Raw genomic sequence first — 19,936 nt, 5'->3', positions numbered from 1 at the left:
AATCGCCTGCCCTACTTGGGGCACATGTGGTAGGCAACCAAATGGTGTGTGTCTCTCACATCAATGTTATCTCTGTGTGTCTCTTCCCCTCCTTTCTACTCTCTCTAAAAATCAATGGAAAAATATCCTCGGGTGAGAATTAACAAAAAGTAAAATTTTTTAAAAATCAACGCTTGTTATTTCTCCTTTCTGAGAATAGAGGACTGTGCTAAGTGCAAGCTGATGGCCACAGCATATTCTCGCCCTTTCAGAAACACGCGAGAACCTACTCTGTGCTGGGCGCTGTGTGGGCACCACCTCTGTGCTGCGTGCCATGAGTCACTGGGAGGCATGAGAGGGACTGCCTGACGCTCAGGCTCGTTTTCAGTTTAATTTAGGAGGAAAGGTCAGCATGCCTGTTAAATAAAAACAAAGTGTGTGATCAAGTGACCACAGGAGTGGTGGAGAATAATAAATAGGAAAGGACTTGGTAGTGAAGGGAAGTGCATTACCTAGGGCAGTCTAGGGACCTGTGGTGGAATTAATGGACTTAGTCGCAAGAAAAAAGATGGGGAGTTCAAAGGCCCATTATCGATTGCCATGTTGACTTCTGTCATGGAACCACATCCAGGGCTGATCAGAAAAATGCATAGAGGCCTAAAAAGTTGCTTTGGGATAAAGCTTTCTTCACCTTCCTTTTTAAAATAAAGTGAATAGAAATACACATTTTTAATATTTTAACTGAAAGAATACACCCATTTCTCCATCACTAGATCAGATGGCTTAAAATCCAACATATGGAAAATTTTAACTCTCCATTCTAGACTCCAAACCTAATTCTGGGAGAAAGCCATTAAAGTCATGAAGTAACGAAACGATTGAATAGAAATCTTGATTTTGCAGAGAATGCAAAGTGAATGCTTGGAGGTACATCATCACTTGTGTGCTTTCACAGTATTACAAACACCAGCATCTTTGCCTGAGAGTGACAGCCTCTGTGGTGTGTGACTGACTGCAGGATAGGGTGGGTAGGAATTTTTAGGATGTTACCCTTCCAAGAAGAGTTGGGAGATTATTTATTTATTTTTTAATGCAGAAACAGAAAACAACCCAAGTTTTAAGTAGGTGAGTGACTCTTCCCCTGGAAAAAGTATTACTAGTTCTCAATTCTGTCCATTTGAATATTCAAGAGAGCTGTTGCTGGAAACAAAAGGAAGTGAAAATAGAGGCAGATAGAGTGCCTGCCCAGAAAGGGCAATGACAGGACGCTTTGCATCTCACACGGTTGTGTGACAGTGTGTCGCTCAGTTATCCAGCACATTTCCATTCGTTTCCTGGAGAGCAAGTCAACTGTAGCTTCACTGCTTTTAAAAAGTTTTGTTTTGGAGAGTCGCGGAGACTTGTGTACTGCAAATTTTGCTTTTCATAAGTGGCATTGAGATGTTTTCAGTGCCCTGAAACAATTGAATGTGAATGTTAGGAGTCGTGTCATTAACATAAAAAATAGGGAAGCTGTAGATGGACCTTGCAGAGGAATCGTACATCTGTTGTTCTCTCTTGGAATTTGTGGGTCCGCCGGCTGTCATTGGTAGTTCTGATGTTGTCCTTCCCAGTGTGTCTAACCTCAGACACCTTCACGTGTGGGACCAATCTCTCGGCTTCTCTTGGGCTACATTTAAAAAAATTCCTTTCCTGGCTTCAAACATGTTACTGACATCATCACATCCATTTCCAGTGAGTTATGAATGCGATATTTGGGGATTTGTTCCGTTTCTAGACTTGGGATTTTTAAATATACAATTGATTTAACAGCTTTACAGGGAACATACATAAACTTAGCCGCCCTTAATGTTCATGTTAATCAGAAGCTACATCCTGAAGCAGGTCTATTTTCAAAATGTCAAGTATATCACGAACGAGGAAACTTCACAGGTGTGCAGTGATGTGGCAGACGCCTGTGAAGGTGTGAAACGTACAAGGGCCCTCGTGCCGTGCTCTGAACAGCACTCAGAGTGGATCTTGATGGCGTGGGTCTCGGTAGCTAGTGATTTACCAAAGGCAGTGCTGCAGGCTTTCTCTGCTATAAATTTGGGGTATTAACAGGGCATTCTTAAGCTGAAGAGAATAAGATAGCTGTTATCTTTCAGGGCTGTGTTATCATTTGTAGATAAGTTCATGGCTTCCTCTGCTAATGATTGTGGATCAGCATACCTGACACTTCAGTTCTCTTTAAAGCCAAAAGTGTTTTGTTGAAAAAACCATGTATCTATAGACAGGAATCCTTCTTCCGGGTCATTAGACAAACTCCAAAGTGGTAATGCTCATGAAAAGAAGCCCTGTTTTGAATTTTTTTATATGAGTAAGGTTTTAGCATCAAACAAGCAGATCACGGCATGTCATTCATTGCTTTTAAAATAATATTAGAGCAATATACAGCATCTATATGTAATATTACATAATATAAATGATGATTTCTCTTTAGAATATGTAATTATATGTAATGTTATATGTAATGTATTCTATTATTAATGAGTATATATTTTGCATATTATGTAACATATCACATATACTGTATACTGTATGTAAATGGTCTCACAAACAGAGAAGAAGCAAGGTGTCTCTGAGCAGCTCTGTGGAAGGACATGGCCACCCCGGTGTCCCTGGTGTCGCATCTCATGGTCTGTACGTGATTAACTTGGCCCAGCTGGTCTGTGTTTTGGTTCACGGAGCACTTCCTCCTGTCCTTTTCCCGTGACCATCCATTCTTCACACGAGAACAGACATTGCGCCTGGACAAGGGCACAGACCTTCCTGTCCTTGATTTTGTTGATAATCTTGCTTTCAAATCAGAGTTTCGATAAGAAATCCCTTGCCTCGTCATTTTCAGTTGGCTTCCCATGTTTGAAGCCCATTTCTTTTGAGAATGTCATTTGGAGACATTCTCTTTGCTAGGAGTTAAGATGCCTTATGAATAAGGGTCGCTTTATTCTACCCTCAAGGAATGGATTGCTTTAAAAATCTATGTGGTTCAGAATGAGATGAACTCAAACATGAAACCTCCTTCTTAAAGGGGAGCCACTGCTAATGGTTGCTATGTTGGTGTTGGTTGTCACCAAAGTATTTCTTTCCTAAAGTATCTGTGGAACCTTTGCTCTGCAAAACGAGGGTAACAGTCTCCTTCATTTGTCTCTTCTCCCCCGTGACGAGGCCTGGTTTGCCCAGGACTTTCCTGGTGTTAGCACTGAAAGTCCCACGTCCGGGAAATCCCGGGTCTCAAGAGGGTTGGCCTCTACCTAAGTTCTTCCCGTGTGTGTGTGTGTGTGTGTGTGTGTGTGTGTGTGTGTGTGTTAGACTATAAATTTTACAGTATCACGCTTTAATACTTTTTGTTATTTTTATTGTTACATGTAACTTTGTATGTTTGTTTTGTCTGTGAATTGCTTGCAAAAATCAAAAGCCAGTGTGCCCATATTATACGCTGTGAAGCCATGTGCTAGGACTAATCCAAAAGGAAAGAAATTCAATGCTGGCCACTGAATTTCACTGCTTTAAGATTTTCCCAATGGCTTCATTTCGATTTGTTTAAAAATCGGAGAACTTTCCCATTCTTGTTCTTTTTTTCATGAAAGGAATGTGAATATCTATGACTATTATTTCAGACCTTAAGAAAGTATTGTTCTTTCTTTTATTAAATTTATTGGGGTGGCATTAGTTAATAAAACTATATAGGTTTCAGGTATTCAATTCAACCCTGTAACATCTGTGTATTGTATTGTGTATTTGCCAACCCACGTCAAGTCTCCTTCCATTGCCATGCATCCCGCCTTTACCTTCTTCTGCCTCTCCCCACCCAAGAAAGTATTGTTCTGGGCAAGGAGGATCTTGACAGATGATCTTCTTGGATTGCTTGGGATTTTTCTTTTCCAGAATCAAATGCTTCTTTAATTTTTAGATAGAATGTAGAATTATTATTTTCCACCAAAACCCCAGTTCCAACTAAGTGACCTGTCTTGGTTCCTTGGGACAATTCAGTTTTGTCTACTTTTCTATGCTCTCCCACTGATTTTAACACCTTCATTTCCTTCTTCCAACTCTCCTCTGATTGCCCTCTCTACCCACTTACACAGAAAGTTCTGTGACCCCCCACCCCTTCAGCCAGAAGCAGTCTCCTCTTTCTCTTAACATACATTGACCCTTGCTTGAACCTTTCTTGTCATTGCCCCTTCCTCTGTCTTGCTGAGGGTCACCACAGCTAGAGTAGGATGCCTAAAAGGAAGGCAAACAAGGGTATCAAGAGGACAAGGAAACTCCTAGGCATGGGAGGGAGGAGATGGGGCATTCTGATGGCCACGTGAGGCCAGGTACCTCGTGGGTAAAAATGGCTAATCGGTGGTTAGCAGCTTACATTTCTGTCTCCTACCTAAAACTTAATTGGATTGAAGCTTCATTTTTCAAGTTATTTTACTTCCCAACATTCTTCTAAGTCACCATTAGTCAGTAGATGACCGAAGTCGAAACTATTAAAATTCTCTTTATGCTCTTCCGCCATGCTGCCGGCATGAGTGGGATAGCCCATGCTAGCATTGAGATGGCTCTTTTGTTTATTGCATCGGACTCGGCTCCCTGGTGGTCCTTGGGGATCACGAATTCGTCTGGAATCTCCAGCCAGGACCATGAGGGACCCCAATCCGGAGAGCCTGACTGGACGCGGTAGGTGTGTGTTTGTCTGTGTTTTTGTGTGAGCGCTCTGGAGGGACTGCCCCTCCATCAGGGCTCTTACCTGAGTGTTTACCGGCTGCTGCGTCAGCCATGGTTTGAGTCCAGATTCGAATCTGTAATAAATTCTAGCATGCTTAAAAAAAAAATTTAAAAAAAATTCTCTTTATGTAGCAGGGAGCGGAATTATATAACCTTGATACATTCCTGAAATTTCTTCGTGGTCGGCTTCAGTAAATTACTGCTTTACATACAGCTCTTAAAATATATTTAGACCTAAGTTTAAAGAGTGAGAACCACTTGTGTAAACATCGCTGAACATCATTCTCTTACTGAATGGGGTGGTGTTGTTTATAATCTTTCTTCACTTCCTCTGGAAAGCCCATTTCTTTTGAGAAGGCTTTAGTTTATATTGTTCCCCCCTTGGAAAGTGAATGGAATTCGCTGTGGTGCATTTTAACTCAGCCACAACATTCTCACCTTTGCTACTGAGGAGTGCTTGGACCGAATCCCTGTGACAGGTATGTGTAGGGGATTAGAACACCGTATTTTACTCGTGCTTAAATAGAGAAAAATCTCTTTAAAGAAGAAAAGAATTTTGTAAGTCAGCGTTTCAGTGAAGCAGTGAGGGAAGCAGGAACCGATGAGGGAGGGCTTTCTGGGCTCGGCTAAGGAGTGTGGGTTCCTCCGGACAGCAGTGGGGCACCTTCTGAAGGACTGAAGCAAAGCTGTCACATGATTACGTTGGTCAGATTGATGACCAGTTAGAAGTAGGATTGAAGGCAGACCATGTCAGAAACTCCTGAAGCCAGGGACTGTAGCTGTTCTAGTTCCTGTCCAATGTTAAGTTTTTATTCCCTGTGAATTGTGCTGCCACTAGACTAGTTTTCTGGGTATTTTAGAATGCCTGACCTCTTTTAGAGCTAGAGGACACATTGGAGATTTGGGTGCAATGCTGCCCTTTTACGAATGGTAGAGCCTAAGTCCTGAAGAGAAGAGATTCCTCCAAGTCAGACAACTTTCTAGCAGAGCGTGGGCTTGGACCCAAGTCTCCTGATGCTAAAACCAAGGCTTTTCCCCTGACACCAGCCATCTGTCCTACCTGCTCTATGCTGAGCACCTGCCCTGGCCAGTGTCCCACCGAAGGATCTCTCCCCTGGTGGCCAGTGACACAGAGCATGCTATTGGCAGACTTACTATTGGTCTTTAGTCAGCCCAGGCCTGGCTCTCCCAGATGTCTTTTTTTCTACTCGTCCCTAATCTTCCCAACTACACAACCCTGCCCCCCACGTCAGAAGATGGCCTTGTCAGTTACTTCCCAGAGAAGCTAGAAATCACCCAAGAACACTGGCCACTCTTGTTGTCGTGTCTAATAACTATCACCCACCTGCCCTCTCTTGTAGCAGTGGAAGTGTCCAGAACTTAACTGAATGCTGGGTGCTGGTCCCTGGGCCCCAGTTCCTTCTGGGGTTTTTTTTGTTTTTTGTTTTTTTTTTGTTGTTGTTTTGTTTTTGTTTTTGTTTTGTGTGTGGTTTTTTTTTTTATTTTGCGGGGCTACTTTTGATGATTTTCCATATTCTGGTATTTTCAACCCCCTCTTCTCTGAAAGATCTTTCCTGTGGACTTTATATCTCCCTGGTCTCTCCCATTTGAAACTCTGCTTAGAATACCTACCCAGTGAGCACACTGCTCTCAGTCACTCATTTAACAGCCATTCGGGAGCAGCCACCATGGGCTAAGCGTTGGGCTCACTGCCATGGACAAAAAGATGGAGCCACCTGTGGGCTAATGGGTCACAGGTGCTAAATCTCTGTGCTTGCTGAACATTGCAATGGAAAGCGCAGTTCTCATTTTATGGCAGTAGGTGTTATATTTTGTTGTGTTTTGTTTGTTTGTTTGTTTTTTTCCTGAGTACTATGTTTGTTTTATAGTGAAGCTGTGTTTGTGTGATCTCTCTGGCATAACTGCACACTACAAAAGTCCCTCTTTTTTGTTCTGGGTTTTATACCCAAATATCTGGGCTTTAAAATAAAGTCTTATCCAGTTTGGCTCAGTGGATAGAGTGTCAGCTAGCGGACTGAAGGGTCCTGTGTTTGAGTCTAGTCAAGGGTACTAGTACCTGCCTGGGTTGCCAGCTCCATCCCCAACAGGGGATGTGCAGGAGGCAGCCGATCAATGATTCTCTCTCATCATTGATGTTTTTATCTCTCTTTCCCTTCCTCTCTGAAATCAATAAAAATACATACTTTTAAAATGCACATAAACAGAAACCAACGAAGTAGTAATCTGCTCATGTTGTTAGAAACTAGAAACCACACAGATTTATTCTAAAGAAAATTAATGATTAAATAAATAAACCACATTAAAGAGCATCTAAACTTGCAAGGTAGATTGAAGCAAAGTCTAGTCATTTTCTGTGACGGAAACTGAAAACATTTTGCAGAGGAGAGCGAGTTTAGGCTCCCTGAGCTAATTTTCTAAAGTGGCGTTCACATTCAGTTTGAACGTTTTAAATCAGGAAAATGAATGTGCAAGCACAGCTACACATGCTAAGGACATGATTAATAAAAAGAAAAATGGCTTTCTCCAGGACAGATTGAAAATGACAGGGTTTCTTTGCCCCTGTCAGTTATCCCCCTTTTATTTCCCTCATGGGCTACAAAATTCAATTTTAGCATTTCCCCCTTTATTCAGAAGTAAAAACAGACCACATTAGTAAAACCAAAGATTTCCAGGAAGCAGTAGTGGCTGTGAGGGTGAGGAGCGTGCAGGGGAATAAATCAGTGTCCTGCAAAAGCCGAACAATGTTTTATTGGGAGTCTGCCCTTCAAATTTGAGTTTCCTTCCTCCCTGCTCCCGCCCCCTACCCCCTGCCCCCCACTCCAAACCTGAAAGCTCAGTGAAATGTATTCAGGATGGATGTTAAATAAAAGTTCTGTGATATACTCGGTGCTTCAATTTCTAAAAACTGATATGTCAAAGCCTGTTGTCCCTGACTGATGTGGAAAAGTTAAATAAAGGCCTTCAGTGTCAGGAAATTACCTTCCTAAATATAACATTCTAAAGTGATGTAACAGTTTTTTCCATATGTTGGCCTGAATAAAATTAGTGTGTGTGTGTGTGGGGGGGGGGGGGTTGTTTTTGTTTTTGTTTTTTGTTTTTTACAGAAGCTTAGTTTAAAAAAAAAATAGTACTTGGCTGTTAAGTAAACCAGCAATCACAAGTTCAGATTTCTAAACCTATCTCCCCAAACACTGCATTATTATTAAATAGCTAGCAGAAGAATCATGGTCTCTTCTGTTTTCCTGTACTAAAACCTGTTGTATTTAAGAGACATTCCAACGTAGAAAACCACAGCCACCTGAATTCTGTTCATTTCTAGGCAGTTTCACTTTGTTAATAAATGTTCAACTTTTGCTGCATGCTCACATCTGAATTGCTTCTTGTTATTAAATCTAGGTTGAAAGAAGCTCTTGGGCTTTAATCTAGAAAAGATGTTGCTATTTTATTAAGTACAAAATTTGCTAAAACTTAATTTTTAAAAAACATATTTCATTGATTTCAGAGAAGAACGAAGAGGGAAGAAAGAAATAGAAACATCACTGATGAGAGAGAATCATCGGCTGCATGCCCCACCCTGGGGATAGGGCCCACCACGGAGGCATGTGCCCTGATTGGAAATTGAACCGTGACCTCCTGGTTCATCGGTCAGTGCTCAATCACTGAGCCATGCCTGCCAAGCTAAAACCTTAATTATCATAGTCACCTTTCTTCTCCTTATTTATATCTGGACCTGAGGATCTTTGGAAAGTCTCACTTTACCCATAATATCCCTCCACTGGTATGCTACTAACCCCCACTGTTAATATTAGAGTTGTGTTCTTTTTATGATTTCTAGAGCACTCTGTGTCACCGATGCTGCCTCTGGGCATTGTTGTCAGCTAAATCTTGTCGTAAGAATTCATCTCATTTCACCTATTTTATTCTGTGCCTGATGAAATGAGCAAACACAACATAACACCAGGACTGAGTGAGTAGAACCTTCATTGTGACAGATTGTTCCTAATATGTCTGCTAAAACACCACCGAAAACAATTCGTCTTATTAGAAATGGCTGATGATATAGTTTTTCCAAGAACACATTCATTCTGTAACGTGAGATGCACGCCTCAGAGACACCATGATGTACTCACTTTGTAACCCTGTGCCTGGCATAGTGCCTGGCGCATATCAGGCATTCACTATGTAATTTAACCAAATTATGGTGAAGCTAGTATTTTTACTGGTTAGGGAACCAATGAATACTAGCTATTGAAAGATGTATATCCCTTCTTCATAGTCTCCTTGTCCAAATTCTAGGGTTTCTTTTTAAGTGCTTGAGACCCACTGATTTTCCTTTGAAACAAGAAATGGTCCATTAGAGATATCAAATTGGAAATAGAAATGGACTTAACTTTGCAAGAAAAGCTATAGCGTGTCTGTGTTTGGCGGTCTCTCTCTGAGCCTAGAAATGTGTGTCTGTGCATAGCAAGTCCTAAATACGTGTTGAATTAATAAATAAGAATAGAGTCTATGATATTTAAATAATCATCTACATAGGTCCCAGGTTCGATTCTGGTCAAGGGCATGTACCTTGGTTGCGGGCACATCCCCGGTAAGGGGTGTGTGAGAGGCAGCTGGTCGATGTTTCTCTCTCATCGATGTTTCTAGCTCTCTATCTCTCTCCCTTCCTCTCTGTAAAAAAAAAAAAAAAAAAAAAAAAAAATCAATAAAATATATATTAAAAAAATAAAATAAAAATAAAAAATAAATAATCATCTACATGAACAAAAAAAATGTGATTGTTTGATACTCTTATTCTAAAGTGTTTGATAGCTTAAATTCTCTCCCTTTCTCTGCCTGGATCTCCAGTTTCTTGTGAATTTGGTGAGTTTTCTTGTTTATCTCTGAAAAATTAGGGGTACAAATAGCATTCCCAAACTGTGCTTCTAGGAAAGGACTCATACAATCAATAAACTGGACTAGAAAGAAGTAGGAAAAGAGAGTGTTCTTATTTTTGCAACTTTTCTTTATATTTCCAAGTATAATTTTTTAAAAGTTAACAGTCTCTCTAGAAAAAGCAGGCTACCTTTTTAAAAGGTATGTTGCCTAGTAAAAGCAAAGATATGCTTTCTAGAAATATATCTAATGAGACCTTTATGTAGAAAATGGAATAACTTTATTGAATGATACTTTTAAAAGACCTAAAAATAAAAGAGATAACATATATTGTAGAGAATTTCATTATTATAAACATGTCAGTTCTTTCAAATATAGAGCCAGTGTAATCCCAATCAATCCCAATCAAAATCCAACATGTTTTGTGGGTTTTTTTTGTTTTGTTTTGTTTTGTTTTGTTTTGCTAACTCTTAGGCTAATTCTAAAGTCAAGAAGAAAAAACAAGTAGAATTTAGAAATGATATTTATATTGTCATAAATCATAAGAATTTAGAAAAGGTGATTTTGGCAGAAATTTTGTAGTATCAGGCTGGCCATAATATGGAGTAAAATGAACTCTCCTATACTGTGGGTGGAGTTGTAAATTGGTGTGATTACTCTTGAAAAAAGTTGGTATTACCCATTAAAGTTTAACATGTGTATGATGAACAACCCAGCAATTCCCATGCAGGTAAATAAATACAAGGTAGAATCATGGAGTCAGGTCCGTGTACAACATCGGTTGTAATGGGGGAAATGGAAAGAGTCTAAAGGTTCAACAGTGGAGCATATAAAAATACCAGAAAGTATCCATTGAAATTCAATGAAACACTGTCCCTCAGTGCAAATGATTGCACCACACGTGGCGGAATCTCACAGTCATAATATTGAATGGACAAAAGCAAGTTACTTTGGAGCATGTGTAAGTCTATTTTTTGGTTCAAAAGCACAAAATTTATTGTGAGATTCCTCTAGGTTGGCTCATTTCAGGCCCAAGTCTGCAGGATGGCTGCAAGGTCTCTGGCCTCTACACCCTCTCTTATTTGTGTCTGGTGGGAACAGGAAAAGGTTGGTTTTGCTAGTAATTTTAATAAAATACCCCAAATCAGGTTTCATTGGCCCTGATTGGTCTGGCTTGAGCCATGCGTTTATCCATGAACCAAACACAGTTAATCAGGAGGTGAAACATGATGAATGGCTTAGCCTAATGAATGCCATTCAGAGCACAGGACTGGGAGTAAGGAAAGGGAGAAGAAAATGCTGGTGTGATTGCCAGAAGGAGGACAGATGGACCTTGGGATTCCAAAATAACAGATAATACTACTCTGCCCACTTTCAGCAGTCAGTTACACTAGCTGTTGTTACTTGCTTATGGCCTACACAGGAAATGAGGTGGCTCAAGGAAGGGCAGGTTGGAAACCAGACTGTGATTTTTATGGTGCAGTGGACCGAAAGTCATAAGTTACCTAGTATTCCCAGATCAGAATGGGTGGGTGTGGAGTGGCACCCCAGGGTGGCAAGTATGGATGGGGCAGAATCAAGGTTCTAAGGCAAACACAGAGATTCCTTTTGGATTTACACTAGCAACTATATATCTCCTCAGAAATGCTCACCTAGCTTTTGTCTACGTGACCATCTCTGTTATTGACTTCAGAGAGCACTTGTAGACACTCGGGGAGGAACATTCGGAGGTTTGCTGTCCTTTGCCAGTATTACTATTGACGATATTACAGGCTACAGTGGCCTGGCGTCCTGTGACTTCTCACAGCCCTTTCCGTGGATTTCCACCCTCACTTGGTCTAATCTGTGAATTTCATGTGGTTTACCCCAGAAATAAAGATAACAGCTGTCATCCAGCCAGCATGGCTCAGTGGTTGAGCATCCACCTATGAACCAGGAGGTCACAGTTTGACTCCCAGTCAGGGCACAGGCCTGGGCTGTGGGCTCAGTCCCCAATGTGGGGTAGGCAGAAAGCAGTTGGTCAATGATTCTCTCTCATCATGATATTTCTACCTCTCTCTTCCTCTTTGAAATCAATAAAAAATATATTTAAAGAAAACAAAGATAACAATTGTGGTGCTTACAAACAAATATTCAGGGCTCTTGTATTTCTTACCTAATTGACATTTTAGGTAAGATATTTATACGTTAGGAGTTTTTCACAATCTATATTATGAGTAGAAGTGCTTTTTAAAAAATCAGACATGACTTTGAAATCATTTCTTGTCTAAACAACACCGAATTCAGGCCATCAACAGCTGCTTTGACTTAGTTCCTGGTTATGAGGGCCCTCCGAAGCTAGCCAGCCTTTTATTTTGTCCTACATATAAACAGCCAAGTTGGTCTCTTCTGTGGGCAATGTTTCTTAGCAATCATTTGGAATTGCTAGAATTGGTCTGTAGTTATTGTCAGGGACACAAAGCTTTTAGTCTCTCTCTGTACTCAGTTGTCTAAAATTAAGAATAAGCTTATTTTAGACACTGTAGAGACAAGGACATGGTGACATATTGGATTTGTGTCTCCTTTTTACAGAACCAACCCTGACATTTAATTTATTTTTATACTCAAAAGCACTTTCAGTTGTGTTTGCCTATATAATGTATTTTAAGCATCCCCCTGCATACTCTCCAGACTATGAGCTTAGTATTGTTTCTTGGCCAAAAGCAATAAAACATGACCTATTTCACCGTGATTCAGTGACGTGCAGTCAGCATTTCCTTTTCACCAATGTAACATCAATGGGTATTTATAGTCTTCCCCCAACCATCAAAAGTGGGTGGGTTGTTTTACATAAAATTCTATTTTTATTTAATGTCCTAGTGTAATATATTTTGCACTTTGGGCCGGATAATCAAATATTCTTAATGTGGTTTTTAAAAAAAAAAAATCCTATCTTGATTTTATAGAGCAGCCTCTGAGGTTCTCAGTATTCACCTATAAGTAAGCACCGCTGATTGGAAACGCTCTCTTGCTGGTCTCATACCCCACAAGGGGCTCTCACTTTCAACAGACCAGAAATATAAATTCATTGGCTTAGTTCCTATTGAATTTCCTAGCCATATGCTGCTTCCTCCCCTCCCCCTTTTAGTAAAAGTACTTTTGTACTTTTTATCATTTCTCATGAGGAAAGCATTATCCTAAAGATTTTTTCTTTTTAAATATATATATATATATCTTTTTTTACAGAGAGGAAGAGAGAGAGATAGAGAGTTAGAAATATCAATGAGAGTGAAACATTGATCAGCTGCCTCCTGCACACTTCCCACTGGGGATGTGCCTGCAACCAAAGTATATGCCCTTGACAGGAATCGAACCCAGGACCCTTCAGTCCACAGGCCAACACTCTATCCACTGAGCCAAACCAGGTAGGGCTAAAAATTTTCTTTAACGTTTTGTGTATAAATCCTTCATTATAAGTATCATTTTTTTTACTATGATCTATTTTTAGACTGTCTCCATTTCATTTGTTTGTGACTGGTCCTTGCTGCCCAAGGACAAAAAAGCAAAACACCGCTTTTTACATATTACTCTCTCAGATCATCTGATAGCAGCTTTGCTGTTTCCAGTTGGGTATTTTTTAGATGTTTCGCTTGAATTTTGTAGGTATTTAGCTTTGTCACCTGCTGATGCTAGTAATTTAGTTTGTTCATTTCCTCTCCCTATTGCTTGGTGAGCATCTTTTATTTTGTTCTGACTTTTTAAATAAAATTGTTGACTGTTGGTTTTAGAACTTCCTAAAACTCATGGTAAGTGATCTTTGTATTTCTAGGTTACTGAGAGGTTATCAGATATTGGTGCTGAGTTTATCACATGCCATTTTGACATCTTTGAAAACACGAGTATGTGTTGATCTATTGTGACCTATTACTGTACTAGAAACTGAGTCTAAGATTAGACATCAATAACTTTCTAATACCATATCCTATAGGTTGTATTTGTTTTCACATTAAATTGTATGAGGATTGCATTCATTCTAGTATAGACTAATAACAGATGTGGCATTTCCCTGAGATATTTGTGTGTGTTTTTTTAATCCAGTGTTCCATTTGCTGCTTAAAATGAGCCCTGATTTGCACCCATGTGGGAAAGTACAATAATATTAAGTTTTCACTTTAGCAGTTTGTGTTTCGTGTTTCCATTCCAGATTAAGACGGATATCAAGAGTCTGTGGGTGACGACACTGGAATTGATTCCGCTATAAAAGTGAGTTGTTTTCAGTTTTCACTATGGACTATGAACCATATCAAAAGATTAATATATTCTGAGTATAGGTTTGCTAGTTATTTTTGTATAAGGACACTGTAGGTACAGTGTTTCCATCTTTTACCTATCTTATAAAAGAATAACAAATATTCTTTCCAGGATGAATATTCTAAGTACAGGATGAATTAGAAAAGAAAATGCATACTTCAAAATGCCTACATGAAGAATGAAATGAAGTCAGGAAGAGTGAACCATAGTGAGACCCACTTTAGAGTCATTTCTTCCTGTTGGATTTCTAGCTAATGAGTCAGTCTTTAGGCAACTTTTAAAAATATATATTTTTATTGATTTTAGAGAGGAAAAGAGAGGGAGAGAGAGAGATAGAAACATCAACTATGAAAGAGAATCACTGATCAGCTGCCTCCTGCATGCCCCCACCGGGGTCCATGCCCTGACTGGGAATTGAACCGTGACCTCCTGGTCCATAGGTCAATGCTCAAGCACTGAGCCACACTGGCCAGGCCTTTAGGTAATAGTTTAAATCACATGTGTCAAACACAAGGCCCGCGGGCCAAATCCGTCCCGCCAGGCCTTGCAATGCGGCCCGCACCGCGCTGTCATCACTGCACTCCGCTGCGTTTCCATCACAATGACAGTTTATGACTGTTCAGTAAACCATTCGGCCCGCGATTTAGGCTGGATTTTAGATTTTGGCCCCTTCTCTGATTGAGTTCGACACCCCTAGTTTAAATGCTTCTCATTAGCCAGAAAAGTTCTCCTTGTCCTTTTTAACTTCTTTTTCTTCAGGATTTAAACTCTCAAGTCACTTTTGTGATGGCAGTATTTGTAAAGCCACAATGATGATAAAAGGCCAGGAAAGAAGGGGATGTGCCCTCTCCCCCCCTTTTTTTTAAGTTTAGCCAATTTTTTTTACTCTGTTTCTTTCCTAAGTACTTTAATTTATCATCCTCTGACCACATTATAAGCCATTTGTCAAGACCCGAAATGCTGAACTAACATTTACATATCACATGCTTACTAGAATGATAGGAACAGATGCAAAACAGACTGGTGGGTATAACATTATCGCTTTTTACTCACAAGTTTATATTTTCCATTTTTACACCAGGTACTTCTGTGCAAAAAAAACAGCAAAATAAAAACAAAATTAAAAGCCTTCGTTTTACAATGGATTCCAGCTTTGTTGCCTTTAACTAGCAAAATAATGATGCCTTTTTGGGGTCATAAATGTTTGATACAAGGCATTCTTCTTCTTGAAGTACTCAGAGTTATTACAACTTTACTTTAGTGGAGTAAAGATGACTTTGCTTGGGTCAGAGTTCAGAGTTCACTGGTGTTTTGTTAACTAGTAAAACAATGGTTTTCTTCATTACGGGCAGATCTTCATTACTGGCAAGAAAGTCCCAGAAGATTTCGGCCTAACTTATGACTACAATGCTGAGTGGCCGAAACATTAAGAGCCTGTGGTTCCGAGTTGACTTATCCATTAGGCACAGTGCCCAGGGTCTGTGATGCTTTTAGTGGCCACGAAAATGTTTTAATTTTAACTTCTTGTAGAAGCAGGATAAAATGAATATGGTAATAGTGAATATATCATCATGAACCCAGCCTGGATTATATATCTTTCTTTATTCCAATGCACTCATAAAATATAATTTTTCATATTATTTTATAGAAGAAGGAGTCAAAAAATGCCATGGGTCATGGTTAGGCTTACTCTACATATATGACAAGTTCAGTCATTTTGTTGTTGTTGTTGTTTGTCTGTCTGTTTAGTTTAATGTATTTTATTGATTTCAGCAAGGAAGGGAGAGGGAAAGAGAGATAGAAACATCAATGATGAGAGAGAATCATTGATCTGCTGCCTCCTGCAAGCCCCACGTTGGGGATCGTGCCCACAACCTGTGCATATGCTCTGAACGTGAATCGAACTGTGACTTCCTGGTTCATAGGTCAATGCCCAACCACAGAGCCACACCGGCTAAGCCAGATTCAGTCATTTGAATGCTTTTTTTTTTTTTTTTAAAGAAGTAATCTTTTTTATAAATGATCATCTTTTCTATAAATGATTTTATACACCTGTGTACTCATCAGCCAAATTCTAGCTACAAAGAGAGATGACATATTCTTAGCTGAGATAGCTGTGGTACTTCATTATGTTTTCTTAGAATAAAACAGAAAAGTTCTCCCTTGAGAGACCCATTGATGTTCTTTCTGTTGGCTGTACATAACAAGGGAAGGGAGAGCAAGACGGGGCTCAGGATCCTTCTGTCCTGAGTGGTGTGTGCTCCATCGGGGGAGTGCTGCTGCCAGAGCGGAGAGCTTTATTTAGTTCCTCCGTAATTGCTCATCTGTATTCCTGTGTTTATAGCATTTTCAATTACCGCGGCTGATCTGGTTTGCTTGTTTCTGAAACCGTGATCTAGTTTGGGAGGAAATATTTTTGTTAGTCTTCACTGCAGTGGCCTTGTGAATGGTGCGCAGAGCGTCTTCTAAAAATGACGTGTTGATTTAGAGTGAATGTGTTGCATGTCTGGGGGGGGCTGTTTCTTCAAAAGAGGTTCCCACTCAAATATAAACTCCCCGAGAGCCAGGGTCTTTGAGTGTTTTGTTCATTGCCATACACTCTAGAAAAAGCCAAGCATATAAGAGAAGTTTAAATGTTTGCTGGAAGAATGAATGAGCTCATTTGAAAGAGTCACGTGCCCCTGTCCCAGCCCCCTTCTCCGCCCACCGCTCCAGGCCTCTGGTTTGCGGTAACAACAGAGGGGACCTGGCACTGGAAGGGCCAGGCCCCCAGTGCCTGGAGAGGTGAGGCTGCGCCAGGCTGGTCAGTCCTCATCTCAAGGCTCAGTTTACCCTTTCACAAAACAGACAGTTGGGCTGGAAGGAATCTTTTTAGTCTTCTAGAACTAAATTAAAATAGCAACAAAAAAGCTCTTCTTTCTAACGGCCCTCTCCATCTTAGTGGTCCCACTGGGCTCGCCTCACCCATCCAGATCTCAGGCTGGTTCAAGCTACCCCATGCGCCTTCTTCCCCCCACCCACTCCCACCTCCACCCCTGCTGAAGGAAAAATGCCCCTTTATTTCTAAGAAAGCTATTTATTTTAATTGTAAATAAATTGATATTAAGTTGATGAAACACCATACCCCCAAAGAAAAGTCTTAGTAGACACCTCTGAAGTGTTCTGAAATTGTGTGGGGTACATAAGTGAACTGCCAAACCTCTAGTTCTCAAACTAGCAAGTGCCTGGGCAGGTATACAAAAATATGTATAGTACAACAATATAAAATAATAATCTACCAGTCTGCTCCCCACAAACTATATATACGAGCTGTCCTCCCTAGGGGAGCCAGCCAGGATGTATCACTGGGCACCACGTCATCACATTAAGCCAGAAAAGCAAGAGCATTCTGAGAGGCGTGCCCTCTCTCCAGCTACTGAGGACATGAGTCTCATAAGAAGGAACCAAACAACTTTACTTAGTAATACTTGTTAATGTGCAGAAACTTCTGTAAAATCAGAACCTATTTTGCATAGTTTGTTGACCCCAGAGCAGTGGTCGGCAAACTCATCAGTCAACAGAACCAGATATCAACAGTACAATGGTTAAAATTTCTTTTGAGAGCCACATTTTTTAAACTTAAACTTCTTCTAACGCCACTTCTTCAAAACAGACTTGCCCAGGCCGTGGTATTTTGTGGAAGAGCCACATTCAAAGGGCCAAAGAGCCGCACGTGGCTCTTGAGCTGTGGTTTGCCGACCACGGCCCTAGCAGAACTAGAATGAACTATTTTCTTCTGTTTGTATGACGTGTGTGTACCGGTATGTGTGTGAGAGGGGGAGAGAGATTCAGCTTCAAGACTACATTTTGAAGTACTACCAAAAAGATATATATGCACACAAGCACATTCTGATATACCTAATTTTTTCCTGAATATTCTCGCCCCTGCATTGACTCTCAGTGCCTTCTTATTCAAGGTTTCACCTGCCCGGTTCTTTGGTGACAGTGTGTCAGGGAGAAGCCTCTGCTAGAAGTACATGGCATAGAGCTGCCCGAGGAGAAGAATGGTGCCAACTAAATGTTCCAGGGCACGCACCAGGCCCTGCGGTGCTCGGGGCATCCTGATCTGGACTACTTGCTCGCAGATGCCAAGCCCCTTACACTGCTGAGCGGAGGAGACAGGAAGGTGGGGTGCTATAGTGAAGATGCCAAATATCACAAATGATCTATTTTCCTTCCTATATTTGTTATGACTGCTGTCATGGTGCCTTGTAGCCCTACTATGTGGTCATGCTCTTCTCTAGAGGGCAAGCATCACTCGCTTTCCTTGCATCCCTATCTGAGGACTCTCACTGCCTTTTTATGAGCTGGCCCAGGAGGACGTCACATTGACCCTGTCCCTAGCCAGTAGCTGCTTCTGCATCACCTCAGAAGTGTAGAGTCTCAGCTGAAGGCTCTGTGGGATGGGAGCTTACTCCCCCTGTGTCTTACGCACAACATGGTGAAGACGTGCTTAGGGAGAAGCGAAAGGTGCCTCCACGTGTCCTCTAGGTGACCTTGCCACTGTATTCCCGGGCCTTCTAAGTGCCTACTTAGGGCGGATAGATGTGTCGGAAGGCAGCTAATAGAGGAACCATCAGTGGCTACAGCATAAATGTTTCACTTTGTGAATAAATAGGTTGTTGTATTGAGCTGGAGGTTGCTAAGAATAGAACCATCAGTGCAATTCCTGGCACGGCACTGGAAGACAGCGTGTAATCTTTGAAGAGTCCCAGCGATGCTTTCCCTCAGCTTCTTCTGGTGCAAAATCCCCTGATTATTTCTTGACATGGTGGGGTCAGGAAAATTACTTTTTAAAGTTATAATCAAAGGTGAAGTGTTGTAATAGCTAAATATAGTGGTTACAGAAATCTAAAATGGCATTTAGAAAGACATGCAGATTTGACTCTGAGTACTGGGCACCTCTCCTTTATTCAAACGTATCTCCTATGAAAGGGCTCTGGAGCATGACTGTGCAACTGTGTGAAAGTGCTTCACACTACTGAACCGTACACTCAAAAAATGGTGAAGACAGTAAACTGTATTTTACTACAATTTAAATATTTTTTAAAAGATCGCCTGGAAGTTTGCATACTTTTAGCTGGTGTAGGAACTAGACACATTGGGGGTGAGGAGTGTGGGGGCCAGAAGAGGAAGACGAACTGTAGATCCTTCCTTATGTCTGATGAAGGAGAGGAGAGGGCCCCAGCCATTCTTGAGAGGAGAAGGTCATATATTTAAAGAAAAAGGTACCTGTTTTCTCTCCAGGGGATGGCCTTTGGGATGAGGAACTAGTTCCCATTCCTGGCATTGAGCATTAGGGAACTCCCAGGACACTGTGCCCTCAGTTTTGTGGAATGATGGTCATAGGCTTCTGTCAAAAACAGGGAGGGGGAAAAGGGTTCATGGTCAAGTAAGCTTGGGATTTAAGCAACGTAAATGAGTTTCCTTTTCTGCGAGCCTTTACTCTTCTTCCCAGAACTCTTTGTCTTCAACGTGGTGGTGTTACCGGCAGGATTTCCCAAACTTATCGAACCACAGAATACCTCCTGCCACCCCACAGCAACCTGCCCTCCTACTGCTCTTGTAATCTGTGTTGTGTGTGTGTGTGTGTGTGTGTGTGTGTGTGTGTGTGTTTATATTGTTATTGATTTCAGAGAGGAAGGGAGAGGGAGAGTGTGTCAGAAACATCAATGATGAGAGAGAATCATTGATCAGTTGCGTTCTGCACACCTGACACTGGAGATCAAGCCCTCAGCCAGGCATGTGCCCTGACCCAGAATGGAACCATGACCTCCTGGTTCATAGGTCAAAGCTCAGCCACTGAGCCATGCCACCAGGCTAATCTACTATGTTGTTTTTGACTTATTACTATGTAGTTCTGTAAAAGGTAGTTTGGTAAATGCAGACTTAAGGTCAAGTATGGGAAAGAGGAAGTGGCCAGCACAAACACAAACACAACTAATATTAGTTGCAATCTCAGAAGCCATATATA

General features: G+C 41.0%; 1 protein-coding gene across 1 annotated transcript in view; it reads left to right on the top strand.

The window, feature by feature from the left end:
* PLEKHG1 (pleckstrin homology and RhoGEF domain containing G1) overlaps positions 1-19,936 on the top strand; it is a 187,517-nt gene that overhangs the window by 39,585 nt on the left and 127,996 nt on the right. The window contains exon 2 of the mRNA XM_036413907.2: positions 13,817-13,875. The gene's annotated coding sequence lies outside the window, so the exon portion shown is untranslated. The remainder of the gene's footprint in view (positions 1-13,816; positions 13,876-19,936) is intronic.

The sequence above is a fragment of the Pipistrellus kuhlii genome, unplaced genomic scaffold (genome assembly GCF_014108245.1).
Source record: "Pipistrellus kuhlii isolate mPipKuh1 unplaced genomic scaffold, mPipKuh1.p scaffold_m20_p_5, whole genome shotgun sequence".
NCBI classification, from domain to species: domain Eukaryota; kingdom Metazoa; phylum Chordata; class Mammalia; order Chiroptera; family Vespertilionidae; genus Pipistrellus; species Pipistrellus kuhlii.
Note: the sequence above shows the minus strand (reverse complement) of the source record. Positions and strands in the feature narration are given on the sequence as shown.